This window comes from Cupressus sempervirens, chromosome 10 (genome assembly GCF_028749045.1).
Source record: "Cupressus sempervirens isolate cs-2001-9-10 chromosome 10, ASM2874904v1, whole genome shotgun sequence".
Classification (NCBI taxonomy): Eukaryota; Viridiplantae; Streptophyta; class Pinopsida; order Cupressales; family Cupressaceae; genus Cupressus; species Cupressus sempervirens.
Genome location: NC_143127.1, coordinates 241,867,559 through 241,886,719, shown reverse-complemented (window position 1 = coordinate 241,886,719; position 19,161 = coordinate 241,867,559). Strand labels below are relative to the sequence as shown.

The window sequence follows — 19,161 nt, the reverse complement described above, 5'->3', positions numbered from 1 at the left end:
TTCCTATTGTGTCCATTCTGTGCTTGGGTTGTGTCCCCATCAGTTGTTGAGACTGAATCTAGTTTTTATTTGCATTATGAAAGTGAAGATGTAAATTTAGTTTTGCCAAGTGAGTTGATTCATGATAATAATCTGATTGGTGAAACTAATAGAAAAAATTTTAGCTGACATCATGAGAATGCTAATGAAAACTAGATATATGATAGAGGTAAAAAGCTTTTGTTGAATTTTGGTGGTCCGAGGCCATCATTTGTACATCATAGGAGTAGTTGTTTCTTTCTTTCAATAAAGTTGTTTGAGAGAAGTTTTTTTCTTTCAAGTGTGTGGTTTTCTTCTCCCAGAGATTTGAATCCATGCCATGCTCACAAGGTACATGCATCCTTAGATAAAACCATTGTTGGGTCTCAAAATTGAAACCCCGATTTTGAGTACCATTGAAAAATTAAGTTCTATAAATGTTTTTGATGCATATGTACCTGGTTGTCCATTTCAAGCCTAAAATCTATTTAATGTTTCTAAAAACTTTCATTTAGTGTGTTTATGTGTTCCATGATGATAAATTATCATTTTGAGTCATTCTGTGAAGTCTCGTTGTCAACAATGTTCAAATCTGCATTTTTTGTCATGTCAAATAGTGATAGGAGCCTATGTTTGCAACTGACTATCTTGCACCTAGTAATGTTTCATGACTCAACACTTTGGGAGTGTTTAGTGTCCATATCAAAGAACCTATGTTTTATATTTTGATTTATTTCAAATTAGTTTGTCTAGGTTTTGAATTCCTCAAAGTTGGTCATTAATTGTTGTCATGTTGATGTTAATTGTTCAGAATTCTAGGAGGCCTTGTTTACATTGTTATAACTTTGACCCAGCTCACCAAAATGATAAAATTCCTTTTGCATTGCATTCTAGAGGTTAGAGAAATGTTATGTTTCAATTTTAAGCTTATGATGAATTTGTTTGATTAGTTTTCAAATGCGATTCCAAATGCAATTTGTAATTGTTTACTGGTGTCATAAAGTGCAGATTGGTCGGTACCCCTGTTTAGGATGTTGTAACTGAAAATTCATGATAGATGAGATCAAATGGATTGTACCACTATGTTCTCCTCTAAAATTATTTTAAGTGTGCCAATTTTGAAAACTTGACAAATTTGTACGTACACTTTCCTAGGTCCATTCCATTTGCAAAAAATGTTTTTATGACATTGCTTCTAGTGTGAAAATTTGAGTAGCCTACTTTGACCATTTTCGAAATGCATCTTGTTATTTTTCATGAGCCCTAATCATAGATTTATATTGTCCTCATGATGGTAAACCAATTCCCTAGTTTTCGTGCCCCCAAGTGTCAGTTTTCCTAGTTTTCAAAGCTAAATCTAAACGCATTTTATGTTTTGTTTTTGACATGTTTTCTTGTAGGTAGTTCTGAGAGGGCAACTTTGACACTCAATATCTTTTGACTAAGAATTTTTCATGAGACAAAATTCAACAGGGTAAGAATATGTGGAACAAAGAATTAGTGTGTTAGATTTTCAAAGCTTGGTCAGGTTTTTTAGTCAATTTTTAAAGCCGGTCAAAGGACCTCCTAGCACTAAGTTGGTAAGTTGCAAAAAAGAGTTAAAATGAGTTTTAATTGGAAGTTTAGTGATGGATTTTGATTTGGATCTGTATCAGATGACTAATGGACCAATTTTCCAGTTTAGTTGTTCGAAAATGAAATTTTTTTAGCCAGACCCACATTGGGGCCTAATTGATTTCAGAAAGCAAAAGTTAGATATTTACATACCAAGGTGAATAAGAAAAATGATGAATTGATATAGCTTCATGGAAAAAATAATGAACTTAAATGGGGTGGTCAAATAATCTGGAGAAAGTTGAAGATGACTCATGTGAAGAAAATGGGAAGATGAATGAGAATATATTGGGTAGAGAGGAAGCCAAAGTGATAGGAGTGATGATAGGCAAAAAATGGTCAACGTTTTATAAAAGAAGTCAGAAAGGTGCTACTTGTATTAACCTTAATGCAAAAATTTCATTTCATAACCTTGCACAACAAAAATATTTGTTCCTATCATATTGTTGTCTAAATATAAGTTTAAGTTGTCTTCCCCAATTCCAGTTAGCAGGCTCATATCTTGTCTCATGTAGTATTGGTGGTCATGTCTTCACATGGATTTCAATACAACATTGATTAGGGCAATTGGCATTGGCTGATGAAAATATTGTTGGCAAAATACCCTCATGGTTATGGGAGTTCAATCCTTACTTATATCTCTTTAACATTTTAGGAAATCATTTCAATGGTAGCTTTGTTATCCCAAGTAAAGAAATTCCCATTATGACACTCTTGGATGTGTCTAGAAATAAATTGACTAGAAATATTGCATCTACTTGGCCTAGAGATTGATAGTGACAATTCTCTAATTGCAAAGATTCTAGTTTGTACAATTTAAGTCACATTGAAAAGTTAGATATGTCAAACAAAAAATGGAATGGAAAGATTCCTTCATACTGCCAAGTTGTAGTCTACAGCTTTGGTAGGGGATGCACCCTATCTAGCTCCATTTCCAAAAGATGTGAGGAGTAGAGCTTGGCATGAATGAAGAGGCCATAGCTTATTAAAAGAAAAAAGCCACCTTGCAAGAGGAAGCCATGTGGGTAGTCAAGGAAGACCATGTTAAATAGAGGAAGGCGGAAATAGAAAAGAGGTAAGAGCTCCATGCAAAAAAGAAGAGAAGGTAGTGGAATGAACTTCTTTGAATCAATATTCTCATTTGTTTTTAGGGATGGTGATCCCAATCAAGATATTGAGGAAGAGATATGGAAATTTATTGGAGAGTACATTGCTTCACATGGAGGTGTTGTTACAACTAAAGAGCTTACTCCATATTTAGATGTTTCTTGAGTAGATGAAGACCAGGAGGATGAATCATATGTTTTACCTATTTTGCTAAAATCTAATGGACACCCAGAAGTTGATAACGAACAAAGTAGGTGGAATTGAAAAAGCAATGATGATTGCTTTGGGTAGCCTCAACCTTGCTGGAGTTATTGTTTTAGGAAGCTTGCTGAAGGAAATTGGAATCATGTGAGGAGGGTTTCTTTCATTTGTCATCAACATTTTTCCCCTACTTCAAGTTTATGTAGGATCATTTTTTGTGATTCCATTAACCCGTTGGTTCCTCATTCAAAAGAAAAATGTGGACATTGACAAGAGAAATCATGCAAGACAACAATAAGCTCTTGCACTCCAGGCACCCGACCCATCTCTCAGATGGAAGATTGAAAGGCTTTAGATATGGTAGAAGAAATAGTTACTGGGCAAGATCGCATTATATACAATAGCCAAAGGAAGTTTTTTTAAAATAGGGGTGTAGAACATAAAAGAAGATGCCTAATCATTTGTTAAAACATTAAGTATTGGTTTGTTAAAGACCTAAATTAGGAGGCCACATGAAATGAAGGGGGAACCCATGTCTAAAGATCAATAATCTCACATCTCCAATGATGGTAAAACTTATAGTGTTTAAATACTAAAACACACTATATGCCTTTTGTCTAAAGACATCCGCCTTTTGAGGGCAAGAGCGAGCGCTTGGTGGGACCCATGGATATCGACCAACCAGATAATGATGTAAGGAAATCTTGATGACATGTGATGACATGGAAAGCTTGATGACTAAATGCACAGGATAATGACATCTGGCTTAACCAGATGGTAGGCACTCCACCATTTCCTAGAAGTGCTCGGGAGATAAACAAAGCGGTAATACACCCAGGCACCATGTGTAGTGGGCCTAGGTCAAGTGCTGATGTGGTAGTCTAGTAAGAGATGAGGTGGTAGTTGACTGGGTAGAGAGGCGGGCCAATCAGGTGCTACCACATAGTAGCCCAGTTAGGTTTGACTCAAAAAGCTTGGTAGAGGAAAAATGGAAAATGCCAAAAAGAAAATTTTAAAATATTTTCTCAAAAATGGCACATACAGTCTTTTAAATTGAGAAAGATATTTTCTAAAAAAGAACTTTAGAATATTTGAATTTTTTAAAAAATAATAAGATTTAGACTAGAGCCATAACAGGGGGCATATTTTTCAAAATGAGTTATAGGGTGTTTTTGATGGGTGAAATATGGACTCCAATATACTGTTGGAACTAGGATGAAATGAATTTTTCAAATATGAGGTCAAATTTTGTACAGATGTTCACTAGTTCACTCTATAAGTAGATTGGTAATTTCTAGGGCATTCTCAATAGAATGGGCAGAATTCATCAGTGAGCAAAAAAATTGGTTGGAGGGTAGATATTGAAGCTTGCTAAAGCATAAAAGGTTCTGAAAAGGTTTATGTTGCCTCTAGAGGCCATTTAACTGATTTTTTCCTTTGCCTTAATCTGAGATCTGGCATCAAAATCAGTTATTTTTTAATCAAATATTTGAAATACTTTATGCTTTTGGGAGGAAAAATGATGGAGGATTTGATATGTAGCTATAGAGAGAGATTAGAAAGATGCTTTTAACTTCTTGAGGATGTTTTCCAAGTGGACACATGTCAAAAATAGAGTAGATTTGAGAATTCATCTTCTCCTATATCTTTCTTTCTCTAATTCATTGCAAGGGTTTCACTATGAAACCAGTTGGTTCCAGTTTTGGAAGAAATTACTCACCCCTATGATACAATATGGGTTCTAATCTTGATTTTTCTTAGATCTATGAGACCAATGATTTCAGTTTTGATTCTTTTTCATCACTATGACACCACATTTTCTTCAACAATTTCTCTTGTATGAACATCAGTAATGAAGATAATACAACTAGTTATGATCTGTTAGGCATTTTTATGTTTTAATTTCATCATATGAAAGTATAATTTCAAGGAAATGAATACAATTGAGCATAAATCTCTTTAGTTTCATTCTGATTCTTGTCTCCTTCCTCTATTGTCTGCAATGTTTTGTGTTTAAGAAGAAAGAACTTAAACTCTTTTGGAATCCCTTAAGGTTGTATATCTAGATAAGTTTTCTATTGGAACAAAGAGCCAAGTAAATTCTTATTTACCTTGACAAGGTAACAAGTTTCATCAGGAGGATATTCAGTAAGTAGTGAGAATTCTTATAAAGATAGATTTCTATTTATAAGGTGAATGGATAGATCAGATATCTGAATATATGAGTATGTCTCAAGTATCGATATGTATGTATTTGATTTGTAGAATTGCCCAATGGATAAGGTATTGATCAATTATAGGATCAATTAGTTCTTAGTGCTAAATATTTGGGGCTTTGTTGAACTCAACATCATTAACTGAATGCATTTCCCTTTCATGTTGAAGAGCTGAAAATGATGCCCTCACTCAGCTTGTTAATTTCATAGATTTACATTTTTCTACTGCATATTTTTTTTATTGCATAAATATTAGGAGATATAAGGGTTCTATTTGCTTTGTTACATTTAGGAATATGTTTAGGATTGGTACCATATTAATTGAATTTGAAGTCCACCAGCCTAGGTTCTGTAGAGCCTAGAGTAGAAGAAGGGTCTAGCCTTACAGTTGGCTTGGTGTCTAACATGGTATGTTGAAGATGGGAGTTAGCTGCCCCTAGATGTATTTTGTTCTCATCGGGGTAATTTTGAACCATCCTTGTTTGAAAACACCAATAGAGAACTCATAACACCATTATTTATTAACTAGGGAAACCCTAGCCAAGGGAAAACCCCAGTGGGGGTGATACCCCCTAGATGATTCACTAAACAATAGGATTTTGTTAAGGATATTGACCCTATTAGGATTCTATGAACTGCATATAGTGTCTCAAGTCCTTGTTAGAGGACAAGGCCTTGTTAGAAGCCTCAACCCTATTTGGATTTGCTACAACCTTGTTAGGAGTTGGTAGAACAATTATAATGTATGCAAAAAAAGTCCATTGTGCTAATATTAAATTATACAATTCAATTCCTTTACAAGATATGTATACATACGATACTTGCTTTTCTTCTATAACTCACACTTTCTCTAATCTTACATCATTTTTCACATCACATAAGACTCATAGATACTTCTCACAGTAGTTCGCATGCCACATCTAATCACACAACTTCCCCATTATCTATGGAAGAAAAGATCTTTACATATACCTTACAAGATCATTAAGCTCTACACTATTGGCTTTTATGTGTTCACACACTTGACATAATATAAAATAACTTATGGAAAAATATACACATAGTTTTTTCAGCATAACTTAGTAATTATTTTGTAACCAAAATAATTCCTAAACCTATACAACTATGTTTACTACAATGCTCTTTTCTACACTATTAAATGCCTGCACTATTAATCTTAGTATAACTTGCAACATACTATTTTTACACACATGTACACTGGTAAACATCATCATGATGATATCTCAAACCTTTCCTCAACTACACATAAGGGAACTCTCTATGTATCATTAGTACTCTTCAGATATGTACTATGTATTGCTATAAACTTTCTAAGACAATTTTCTATCTCTAAATGCATACATGAAATGGTGAATCTATGTTTCCATAAATGAAAATCATCAAGACATCTAACTAACCATATTTCCAAAAAAATAGGGCATCTATTTCCACAAAATAAAATAGGGTAAGTGTGTCGGGTTCATTAAAATGAATAGTAAGAAAATAGGTCCTATCCTCAACCCAAATTATCAATAGGAATGATCCAAATTAATTAACCAAAAGGAAGTGATCAATGCATAAATGGATCAAGCAATGGAGAATATGAATAAAATAATAGATCCTATATTATTTATATTTGAGAAGTATGTTCTTAAATATTGAATAGATAAAAGATAAATACTAACCTTGAAGTAGGATAAATCTAGAAAATGTTGATTTCTGATGTCTATGTACAATTTTAGGGATCTCTAAAACCTATTTCAAATTAAAAATGTTGAGATGGAGTAAACACATAAATCTTTTGTCTTTTTGAAGGGAGGTTGACCTTGACCCAAATAGAGGGGCACAATTGTACCTCAAAAAGTCGACCTTGACCTACATAACTTCAATGAAATTTCCATTCATGGATCCCACAAGTTCGAAAAAAAGGCTATCCAAATCTACACTTTAATTCTTTGTTCAACACCTATATCTCCAAGAAAAATAGTTTTTTATTTAGATGAGGAGATTTCCTTGGTCAAATCCTAGTCTAGAATCAACCTTAATAATGAAATTGAAATAAGGAATGCTAGCAAGTAGTAGAAGTAAATCTAACAATGAAGCTATGATATTCAATAGATATACAATTTTATTTGAAATGTAAACATGTATGTTGATATGAAAGCTTGAACATAACATCAATAAATGCAAATAAAAAATTCCATGATTGTATGCTCAGAATCCACCTTGATAGGAGAATGAATAGATCTTGAAGATAAACAAAGGATCTTGAAGGAATATCACACAACCATGATGGATAGATCTATGATTTGAATGATGAGTCTTGAATGCTTGAACCAAATCCTTTCAAAGGCTTGAATGCTTCAATCCTTGATCTTCAATAGAAAAACTAAATTTTTGAATGATAGAATGCTTGATAAAATCTCCTTATGAAAATTAGGTAATTTCTCATAGAAAGTAGATAATAATTTATGTGTGATAGATCCTAGATGTCCAAAATGAGGGAATAAGGATTCCTTATATAGATATCTAGGGCACAAACTCCTAGAGAAGGATGGCATAGGAGCATTAAATCCCAATTAACCTTAACCCCTAGAAATGGAGCTATATTAAATGCAATTTAGAGTCTACCGTTCTAAAAATTGAAAAGACTAACTTGGAAGTGGGAAAATGAAACTTTCTAAACCTCAATATCTTGAATCTCCAAATAATTGAAAATGAGACCTAGGATTAGGGACAAGATCAACCCTACTCTAGGTTAGGGTTGAGGTTTTTTGTGACCTAGGTTAGGGTCAAGGTTGACATTGTCCTAAAAGGTCATCCTTAACCTAGAAAATAAAAGTCCTCAATTTCATAGAGAAAGTTGTTGAAATTAGGCCAGAAATGGAGGGAGGGAGAGAGAGAGAGAGAGAGAGAGAGAGAGAGAGAGAGAGAGAGAGAGAGAGAGAGAGAGAGAGAGAGAGAGAGTACGGGAAAATAGCTAGACCCATGGAAAAAAAATTCAAGGTGTTTGACATGACTCCAAACAACTTACTCAGAGGGCTAAACACTCTTAACATTGAAGTTCTTCCATTTTAAGATGATACAACTACAATAGTAAATTGTTCTAACATTATATGGATCAAGAAATTATTGTTATGAATGATGGAGGAAATTAAGGAACTAGTGGTTATCAATTTTAATAACACAAATGCAATCAATATATCCAAAAACTCTATGATGCACACAAAGATAAAACACATTGCAATCAAGTATCATTATCCAAGGGAATTGTTCAAGACAAAGTGGTGAGATTGGAATATGTAAACACAAAGGTGCAAATAGAAGACATATTTACTAAGGCATTACCTAAGGATGCATTAATGTGTCTAATAGGTAAAAAAGGGGTTATTCTCCTATTTGATGGTCACTTTAAACAACAAAATACTTTTGCATCAACAAAGTCTCATTGAAGATCTATCAAATTGATATAGTTTCTCGAACTTCAGGTGTGAAATGTAGAACATATTGCAGATTAATCAGTACATAAAGGTACATAGTAAGTTCATGTTGATAAAATTAGTCAATTGTTTGTTGTTTATGATGTTACACAAAATTTCAAGCCTTTATTGATCAGTCACTAATAGCCAAGCTCACTCGGGCATCGAAGACAATTTCCTTTAGATGCTAAGCATTTAGTTATAAACAAGTTTAGGGACAGTATTTACCAAGCTCATTTGGTTGGTGAAGTGAAGCATGTATTGACCAAGCTTAGTCAGTTATCAAAGGAAAGTAAGCATGAAGTCAATATTGATTAAGGTGGGTCAGTTAACATTAGAACCTTGTTAACTGAGTACTCAATTATGTATTAATTGACTATTAGCAAATTAAGTCTAATAAATTTATAAAAATGACTTGAGGAATGATAATTGTTTGATTAAAAGAGTATTCAAGTTGACTTGAAAAGGTGAATCATATATATCAAAGGTCAAGTTAAAGATTCAAGTGTGGAATTATAAAGAAGATGAATTAAGGAATCAAATTTGGACAAATATCTACAAGAGGATAGAGTATCTGAGTTGATAGAGCTACAAAGCACATTCTAATCAAGTAGAATCAAGTAATCAAGCTAGAATAGAGATCTACATTAGTAAATTTAGTTTATCAACAATCAAGTCAAGTCATTATTACTTTCCAATAATTGTAGTAGTGAATCAAATCTCCTAATAGAGTTAGCCTAACAGTTATTTAGCAAATCCTCTAACAAGGTGGCATTTCTAGATTGAAGTGTCTGAAGACCTTGTTGAGGTCACTCCTAATAGGGTGAATTAAATCTTATAATAGGGTCACACCTAACAATGTATTTTGTAACATTTAATAGGGATGGCTCTAACAAGGCTCACTTTAGAAGAGAGAAAAAAACAATAACTAGTTACAATTAGTGGTTTTCCCAAATTGGGTTTCCATGTTAAATCATGGTGTCTCTTGTGTTCATGTTATTTCCTTTATGCTTATTAAAATATGCTATTTATGGTTAAACACATTAAATATCTTAAGATCTAATTATCTATGTGCTAACTGAGTGATAATATTAAGTCCATTGTTAACCAAGTTATAATAGAATATCTAGTTATAACCGAGTTCTTGGAAGGATTTGGTTTAAAGTTGTGTTGATATCTTAAGGGACTAGGATTTGTTTTTGTAGCAACTAATTTACCCCTCCCCTCTCAGTTACTCCTTTGCATTTCCAAAAATTGGTATCAAAGCTATTGGTGCTTGAAGATAAGGTTTCAAGGACCTAAACTAAAGATCAAGATGTCTTACAGAAGGGAAATACCTAAGTTAAATTGAGATAAATTCCAAGCATGGTAGGAACTCATGAAGTTGGATTTGGAAACAATTGGAGACATGGGCCTAAAATATCTAGAGAACAAGTATATGGCACTTGCTAGACCTTTGACTATGGACCAAATTGTGGAAAAGAAGAATCACAATATAATGATGATTGGCATTTCCTCTAGTCTCACTTATGTTGAATTTGATGAAGTCAAAAATTTTCCTATTTCTCATGAAATGTGGATCAAGATGAAAGATATCAATGGAGGAGATGACAATGTGAGGAGAGCTAGGGCAGAAAGTCTAAGAGGTTAGTTTGATCAAATGAAAATGGGAGAAGATGAAAAAATTGTACAATACAATGAAATACTAAAGGAAAGTGTGAGTACAATTAGAGCTTCAAGAGGGAAAATTGATGATGTGAAAATGGTCGACAAGAACTCTAAAATCTTTATCCTATTTATGCAATTAGAGTTTCAACTATTTAATAAATGAGATGTGATTCCAAAAATGATATAACTTTGGATGCACTAGTAGGATGGTTGACAAGCTTTGAGTTAGACAATTTTGATAACTATGTTCCTAACTCTTGTAGCATTTAGTCTTCATTTCAAGCTAAACTATCACTAAAAAAGAAAGGTGGAAAATCTTAAAGCAAAAAGTCTAATAGTGAAGATGAATATCTTTTTGATGATGACCTTGAAGTCATTGAAGCCTTGCTTGCAAGAAGATTCCTTAAAGGAAAAGGAAAGTACAAAGGTAAAATACCTCTAATATTTTTTTCTTGTGAAGAAATTAGACACGTTGTTGCAAGGTATCCAAACAAATAAGGCAAAGAAGAAAAGAAACATGGCAAGTATCAAGGCTAGAAATATTTGAAAAGATACAAAGGTTACAAGGATAAAACTAATAAATCTTGTTACATGGCTAAAAACTCTGATAGTAGTGATGATGATGAAATAGTTTAAATTTATATTAAAGATGAATTGGATGATGAAAATGATAAGACAACCTTCATTTCTCATATTAAAAATAATGACACATGCATCATAGATAGTGGTTGTTCTCATCACATGATTGGTGATAAAACAAAATTTAAGCACTTGGAACACTATGATGGTGGGAGTGTTAGATTTTGAAATGATGAACCTTATTATGTAAAAGGAAAAGGTCACATTACATTAACTGATGAAATCAAATGTGACAATGCTTATTAGTTAAAGGACTAAAACACAATCTACATAGTGTGGTATATTTGAACAATATTGGATTCAAAGTAGAATTCATGAATGGAAAGGCCAAGCTATTTGATGGGAAAGGAAATCTAGTTAGGACTAGCAATAAAACAAAAGGTAATCTATTCTATCTAGATCTAGCCAAAAATAGGTCAAGTAGTGGAAAGTTGGTTATGGTATAAGAGATTGTGTCATGTGAATTTTGATAACCTAGTCAACATAAGAAAGAATAAAAGAGTGAGAGGCATTCCACATCTAAAGAAACCTTATATGAGTATGTGCAAAAATTGCCAAATTAGGAAGATAGGAAAGACAAGCTTCAAAAGTAAGAATTATCATTCTAAAGAAGTTTTGGAGCTAGTTGACATAGATCTTTGTGGACCTATTGGCATAGAACACTATTGTGGAGATAATTATTTCATTTAATTTGTTGATGATTATTCTAGGAAGACGACAATGATTTAATTGAAAGATAAAACTAAAGCCTTTCAAAAATTCAAGTGGTATATGGCTAGAGTGGAGAAATAAACAAGAAAGAAGCTAAAATGTCTAAGGTTAGACAAAGGAGGAGATTTAATCTCAAATGAATCCAATGAATTTTGTAATGAAAGAGGAATCAAAAGATAGGTGTATGCACCTAATACACCTTAGTAGAATGACATCACAAAAGAAGAAATAGATCCATCATGGATTGTGCAAGAATACTGATGATAGAGAAAAATGTTGCAATAAAATATTGGAAGGAAGGAATTAGTACAACAATTTATATCTTAAACTAAGTTTAGTTGAAGAAAGATATAGATCAAACACCTTATGATTATTGGTATGATTGTAAACCTATTGTATTTTATTTTAAAGTATTTGGAAGAAAATGGTATATCTTAAAAGAAACAAGAAAATGAAAAATTGATGTGAAAAGTGATGAAGGCATATTCCTAGGATACTCCAACAAAAACAAAGCATACAAATGTCTGAATCTTATGACTCACAAGATAGAAAGTGCACATGTAAAAATTGATGAGTTTGTAGAAATGAGTGAAGAACAAATTAGTTTAGAATTTGAAATCTATAGAAACTTTGTGTACTTTGAACATGATACAGTACCTAAAATTCAAAAAAATGAAATTGGAAATAAATAATCTTCACCACTCGAGTCCCCTAAATATCTTGCTCAACTTGAGTTGTAGCCAGTATAACCTAAGTCATAGTCAAAATGACCCAAGTCTTAGTTAGAAGGAATTGAGTTATAGATAGTGGGACTCGAGCATGATTTAGAAGATCATTTTGAGCTTGGTGAACCAAGTGAATCAAGTCCAAAATCTAGAAAGAAGGAACCTATACTTTCTAGATATGTTAGAAGGCATCATTCACCTAAGAAAATCATTGGAGATTAGTCAAAAAACACAATGACAAGGAACAAGTTAAAAGGTAAATGTTTTCTTACTGAGTTTGAACCTAGAACTATTAAAGATGCATTAGACAATGAAAGTTGGATTGAGGCAATGAATGAAGAGATTGAAAAAATTAAAAAAAACAAAACTTGGACTCTTGTTCCTTAACCCAAGCACAAAAATGTAATTGGCACAAAATGAGCATTTAGAAATAAGTTGAATGAAAATGGAGATGTATCAAGGAACAAGGCAAGGTTAGTATGCAAAGGTTATGCTCAATAAGAAGGCATTGATTATGGAGAAACATTTTCTCCTATTGGAAGACTAGAAGGTTTTAGAACAATACTTTCTTATGCTATACATAAAGGATTCAAATTATATCAGATGGATGTAAAGTCATCTTTCCTAAATGGAATCCTAGAAGAAGAAGTCTACATTAAGCAACCTAAAGATTTCATAGATCCTAACAAAAGGGATATGGTTTTTAGATTACACAAAACTTTTTATGGTGTCAAACAAACCCCCAGAGCCTAGTATGCAAGATTGTATAGTTCTTTGGTAAGAAGTGGTTTTCAAAGGACAAATGACAACAATACTCTATACCTAAAGGAAGGACCAGAAAATGAGATATTGCTAGAAGAATTTTTTATAGATGATATATTATTCAATGGAAATGATGACTTATGGAATTTTGTTTCGAAGAAATGAGTAAAGAATTTAAAATTTGAATGTTTGGAGAGGTTAAATTATTTGTTGGCCTACAAATTCAACAGAAGAAGGATGGCATCTATAATACCTTAACCATCACAAAAACAATATAACCATAATCCATACATAATAAGAGATTATAAGCCCGAACAATTTTTTTTTTTATAATAAAACTCCATTACAAAATTATCCTTTACACAATAGGTACAGTAAACTACTCATAATCAGCAATGTAACATTTCACAATATTACAATAGAGTATATAACATATTTATACTCTTTTATTAGAAGTACAAAAACTTTAAATACATTCAAATTAATACTAAATTCTAAATATAAACAGTCATTTCTTCTAGATCCATAACCAACCCTTTCTCGATCCTGAAAACCAAAACAACACAACCACAACACACCAAACAGGGCTTAGTAACACTAATTAAATCGATAAAACCTCTAGCAAACCTGCACATTAGATTTTATCACAAAACTATAGTCATTTAAACCAGATAACAGATGTACTGAAAATATAATTTTTTTCTAACCACATTCAATTATAAAACAAGTACAAAATTTCTTACACGCAGATATGTAAAAATAAACTCACACAGAATATGACAATGTAATGATCCAGTAGTCCATGGGTGTTAACATAAGAATCTATGTTCAGCCACTCGTAGAACTCAATATGTCAGGTGCAACCATAATGTTCTTATCTTTTTATATGATTCCCAACCCATGAAATTTTAAATATTACCACTTGATTAACTAACTATCATAAACTTACCCATAAGGATCTAGACTAGTGTCGAAGGGCATCTGGAAACATATTTCTATCATGACAAGTTCCTCACTTTATGACAGCCACCCAATCTAAAGGATCACACTTGCATAATCTAACATACACATAATTGGAAGAAAACATAGATTAATTTTCCAATTCCAACTAATACATTTATTTCATTTGCTTCAATTTAACAATTGAGTCAGCAACAAAAATATCATATGAAACCAAATGAAACCATTTTGTATCCTTTCATATACTTCACAACTCATATTACCAAAACAACCCTTTTAATTTTCACAAGCAACCAAGCCTTTCAAACTACAAATCAACGATATTCTAATTAAATAGTAAAATATTGACTTTTCCAAGATTCACTAAATATACATTTCATTTTAAAATACCAATAATAAAACTATCCACATATACTATTACTAACTAACATCAGAATGTAAACATTAATCAATTTCCGTTTCCAAAACAAGTAATCACCATAATCTCAAAATTACATACCTATGATAAATTCTAACAATTCAATTTGTAAGGAAATACATATATGTTGATACCTATAAATAAATACTTACATATATATATACACGACATTATTTATATATATACATATACGTACTCACTTACATATACCAAAACATATATAAAACCTTAATAATTTAAAGTCAAAATTAAAATAGATGCATAATCTTTTCCATTATTAGTTTTTATAATTTACTATTACCAAATAATTACAAAATCTAATTTCAATAATTTAAAAAAAAAACAACACCTTATTGTTTAAAACTGTGACCCACACAGTGCCCCTAATTCCAATTTAACAACATGCCTCTTCCATCCCAGATATTAGCATATCTAAGGTTTACAAATATCGAATAAAACTTTATGCTATTATTTCTGAACTCAAAACATCAAACACTTTCAACAAAACATTGACTCTTATAACTATAAGAATAAAAGGCAATCCTTAGATTTTTAACACATTGAAAACCTATTAAGAACAAAGACACATCTCTTCCTATTCATTGAAGACTAGTTGTGCACTGCAAAATTCAAAACCCCATAATCATGCTAATGATTGACACCAATCTTTTGCACATGGTTACACATTTTTTTGTTTGACTTAATGACTATGTCTTGGTTCACAAGCATAGCTCAGTAAAATTACTATTGAATACATAATGGTTATTAAACATCTTATCCATAACCTTCGACCATAACCAAGAACAGAACCAAACCCAAACTCATGTTGGTGTCTTTAGTCATATCTCAAATATCTCTACGAACTCGTGGCCATGGCCGAGTTGCACAATCTTGTGAACTTGAGAAATGGGTTCTCTCAAAACTTAGCTCTAAGGAAGCCATATTCCCTCAAGTTTTACACATGTATATACATGTTCACTGCTTCAAGTATATGCTTCTTACCGGTTCAACTCAAAGGAGAATGCATGGTTGGGTAGAACCCAAATACTTTAATAACAAACCCAAATTAATATCTCCCTACTACACATGCAAGTATGGGTGTATGCAAAGTTCAGAAACATACAATGTTGAATCCAACATATATCCATGCTTGGATGTCTATAGACAATAATCAACATTGATAACCATTTGCAAATATGCTAACCGAATTAACAATGCAATAATAAATTGAGAGAGAGAGAGAGAGAGAGAGAGAGAGAGAGAGAGAGAGAGAGAGAGAGAGAGAGAGAGAGAGAGAGAGAGAGAGAGAGAGAGAGAGAGAGAGAGAGAGAGAGAGTAGGGTGAGAAATTACCCCTGAATATTTATCATAAACCCAATCGCAGCACACAACACAGAGTATTTCATTCATACACCTGATTTTGGGTTTTTTTTTCTTTCACATAACAAATTTTGACATTCAATATTCACAAATCTAAATGAAACATAATAATGGCTATAGAAAAGAGTTAAGGAAAATCCCCCTACCTTTGAAAGTGTAGAATGATGCTCAAGAAATGTTGCCCAAAGAGTCCTCTAACTCAAACTCGCAACCCAAGTTCCCAAACATTTGATGCCATTTTTTTTTTTCAGAGATACCATGAAATCTTTTCTCAATACCAAAATCTGAGAAATACAATCATGCAACAACAGAAGAATGAGGAATACGAATTTGTGAGAGTTTATAGAGCTAGAATGAGTCAAAATATCCTTCATGGCTAACTGTTTCCAAAAATTTGCCCCAAGAAACCTATTCAATAGAGGTTTCATGTTGCCTCTACTGGAATCCAATAATGGCAGACTGATCAAATTACAACTATCTCCCAACAAAACCAGTTTAGACATGCGAAGTGATGCTCATTTTTGCAAGCTTATCCCAAAACCCCACTTCCTGAGCTTCCTTCAACACTTGGCAATAGAAGTACAAGCTCGCTACTCGATAAACCTGCCAGCATTAAAGCCCACTAACTCGGCCGCCAATGCCCAGTCCAACATTGCCAAATTCAAACTTTGCATTGATAAACTTAGGCTATGTTTCTAGTTTAGGTTTAGACATGGTTTAATCCATGCGATAGGTTAGTTTAGGCACTAACTTAGTTAACAATAGATATGCATTAATATTAACATCAATACTAGCTAACATTAATACTAGATACTATTAATTCCACTGACATAATAAACGTTGCTAAATGATAAGTATATATATATATATATAATTATTTTATACTAGTACACTTATATTTATATATACATATATATTTATTTATACATTGGTACAATTATATATATATATATACTTAAATTTGGCAATAACAGATACAAGGTGCTGATAAAATTTAATGCCACCTCAATATAAGTCTGAAAGTATGAATCAGACAAAAGTAAGTTTGAAACCATACTAACATTAATTCATTATTTAGAATTTCATTCCTGAATCGAAATTGATACAGATAATAAAATTTTGCATAAAACACAATACTGAAAGTATTAAAACATCTATTCTGAGAATAAGATTTTAGTAACGTCTGAATTCTCATTATGATAAACATAATGATGCCTGAATCACAATAACTTCAACAAGTACCAAATTATCCAAAAAATTAAGCTATCCTCAGAATCCAAGGTATCTAATGTAGAACTGTCAAGGCCATGACACCCTTCCTCACCAGCTTAGGCTTACTTCAAAAAGCTTGAAAGCAATTGAGGATGTGAAGCTTTCACTGCCCCAACATCTTCCCAAGTTGTAAAGGTATCATCATTAAGATCCCATAATACCTTTACCTGCTCCACCTTGCAACCTCTAAGATTTAATTCTCTTCGCTAGACAATCTGCACTGGTTCCAACATCAATTGACCATCCATTACCTGTAATGAAATCCAATTCAAAACATGATTGATATCAGGTATGTATTTCCTTAATACAGACACATGAAAGACATCATGGATTTGAGATAGACTGGGAGGCAAAGCAAGTTTGTAGGCAACTGGACCGACTCATTCTAGGATTTCAAATGGTCCCACAAAATGTGGAGACAATTTGGAACCTTTACCATATCTAATAGGACTTTTTCTAGGTCTGACCTGCAGAAATACTTTGTCCCCAACCACAAACTGACACTCAATCCTATGCAAATTTGCATACTTTTTCTATCTATCTTGTGCTGTAACAAGGTGTTCCATGATTCATTTCATTTGCTGTTCCATATCTTGGAGCATTTCAGGACCTAGGAGAATTCCAAATCATCCCAGCTCAAGGGTGTTCTACATGGTCGTCCATACAAAGCTTGAAATGGAGCCATACCTATAGAGCTATGATAACCATTATTATATGCAAATTCAACTAAATGCAAGAATTCTTCCCATCTGTTCTACATATCCATGACGTACATCCTGAGCATGTCTTCTAGAATCTAATTTACATGCTCAGTTTGCCCATGAATCTCAGGATGATATGTAGAACTGAAATTGAGTTGAGTATGAAGCTCACGTTGCGTAGACCTCCAAAGAGAAGATGTGAAAATTGGGTCCCTATCTGATATGATCTTCTTCAGAATCCCATGCAATCTTACTATCTGTTCCATATAAATATGTGCTACAGATGCAGAATTATATGAAGATCTCACTGGAATAAAATGTGCAACTTTGGTTAACTTATCCACTACAACCATGATTGAATCATGCTGCCTAACTGATAAAGGTAATCCTACAATAAAATCAATGGAGATGGTATCCCATTTCCATTTAAGCACACTGTGAGATTAAAGTAAACCAACAGGATGTTGATGTTCAACTTTCACCCTTTGACATTCTAGAAATCTAGCAACAAAATCAACAATATCCCTCTTCATACCTGGCCAATAGTAATGTTGTTTAAGATCAGCATTCATTTTCTTAACACTAGGATGTGCTGAATAGGACACTTTATGAGCTTCAAACATAACCAAAATTCATAGCTCTCCAATATCAGGAACATAAATACTACCTCTATAGATCAGTAATCCATCAGTGCTGATAGAGTAACCTTCAAATCTGCCTTCTAACATGCTGCCACTATCAATCAAAGCCTTGACACCTAAAAACCAAGGATTAGTAATCAGATTATGTAATATTTTCTCCTTCAAATCCACTGAGAGAGTTAAAAAAGAAAGTTCGTGACGTCTTCTACTAAGTGCATCAGCCACCTTATTCTCCTTACTTTGTACATATTTTACTTCAAAGTTATATTCACACAAAAATTCCATCCATCTGCATTGTCATGCATTCAAATTTGGCTATGTGAAAATATATTGAAGACTTCTATGATCAGTAAGTAACTCAAAATTCTATCCAAGGAGAAAATGTTGCCATTTGGTCAACGCATGCATTACTGCAGCAAGTTCCAAATCATGAGTAGGATAGTTTATCTCATGATCCTTGAGTTTCTTGAATTCATACGCAATCACCCTACCATCTTGCATTAAAACTGCTCCTAATCCATCTAAAGAAGCATCTATGCAAACCAAAAATTCTTTACAAGGATTAGGTATAGCCAATATAGGTGCACTAGTCAAACATACTTTAAGATGCTGAAAAGCTTCTTCACACTTATCTGACCAAACAAATTTTG

The 19,161-nt window shown here is 32.8% G+C and overlaps 1 pseudogene; it reads left to right on the top strand.

The window, feature by feature from the left end:
* The first annotated feature begins 2,718 nt into the window (after nucleotides 1–2,718).
* On the top strand, nucleotides 2,719–3,363 carry LOC149533530 (uncharacterized protein At5g03900, chloroplastic pseudogene; annotated as a pseudogene).
* The last annotated feature ends 15,798 nt before the right edge of the window (nucleotides 3,364–19,161 follow it).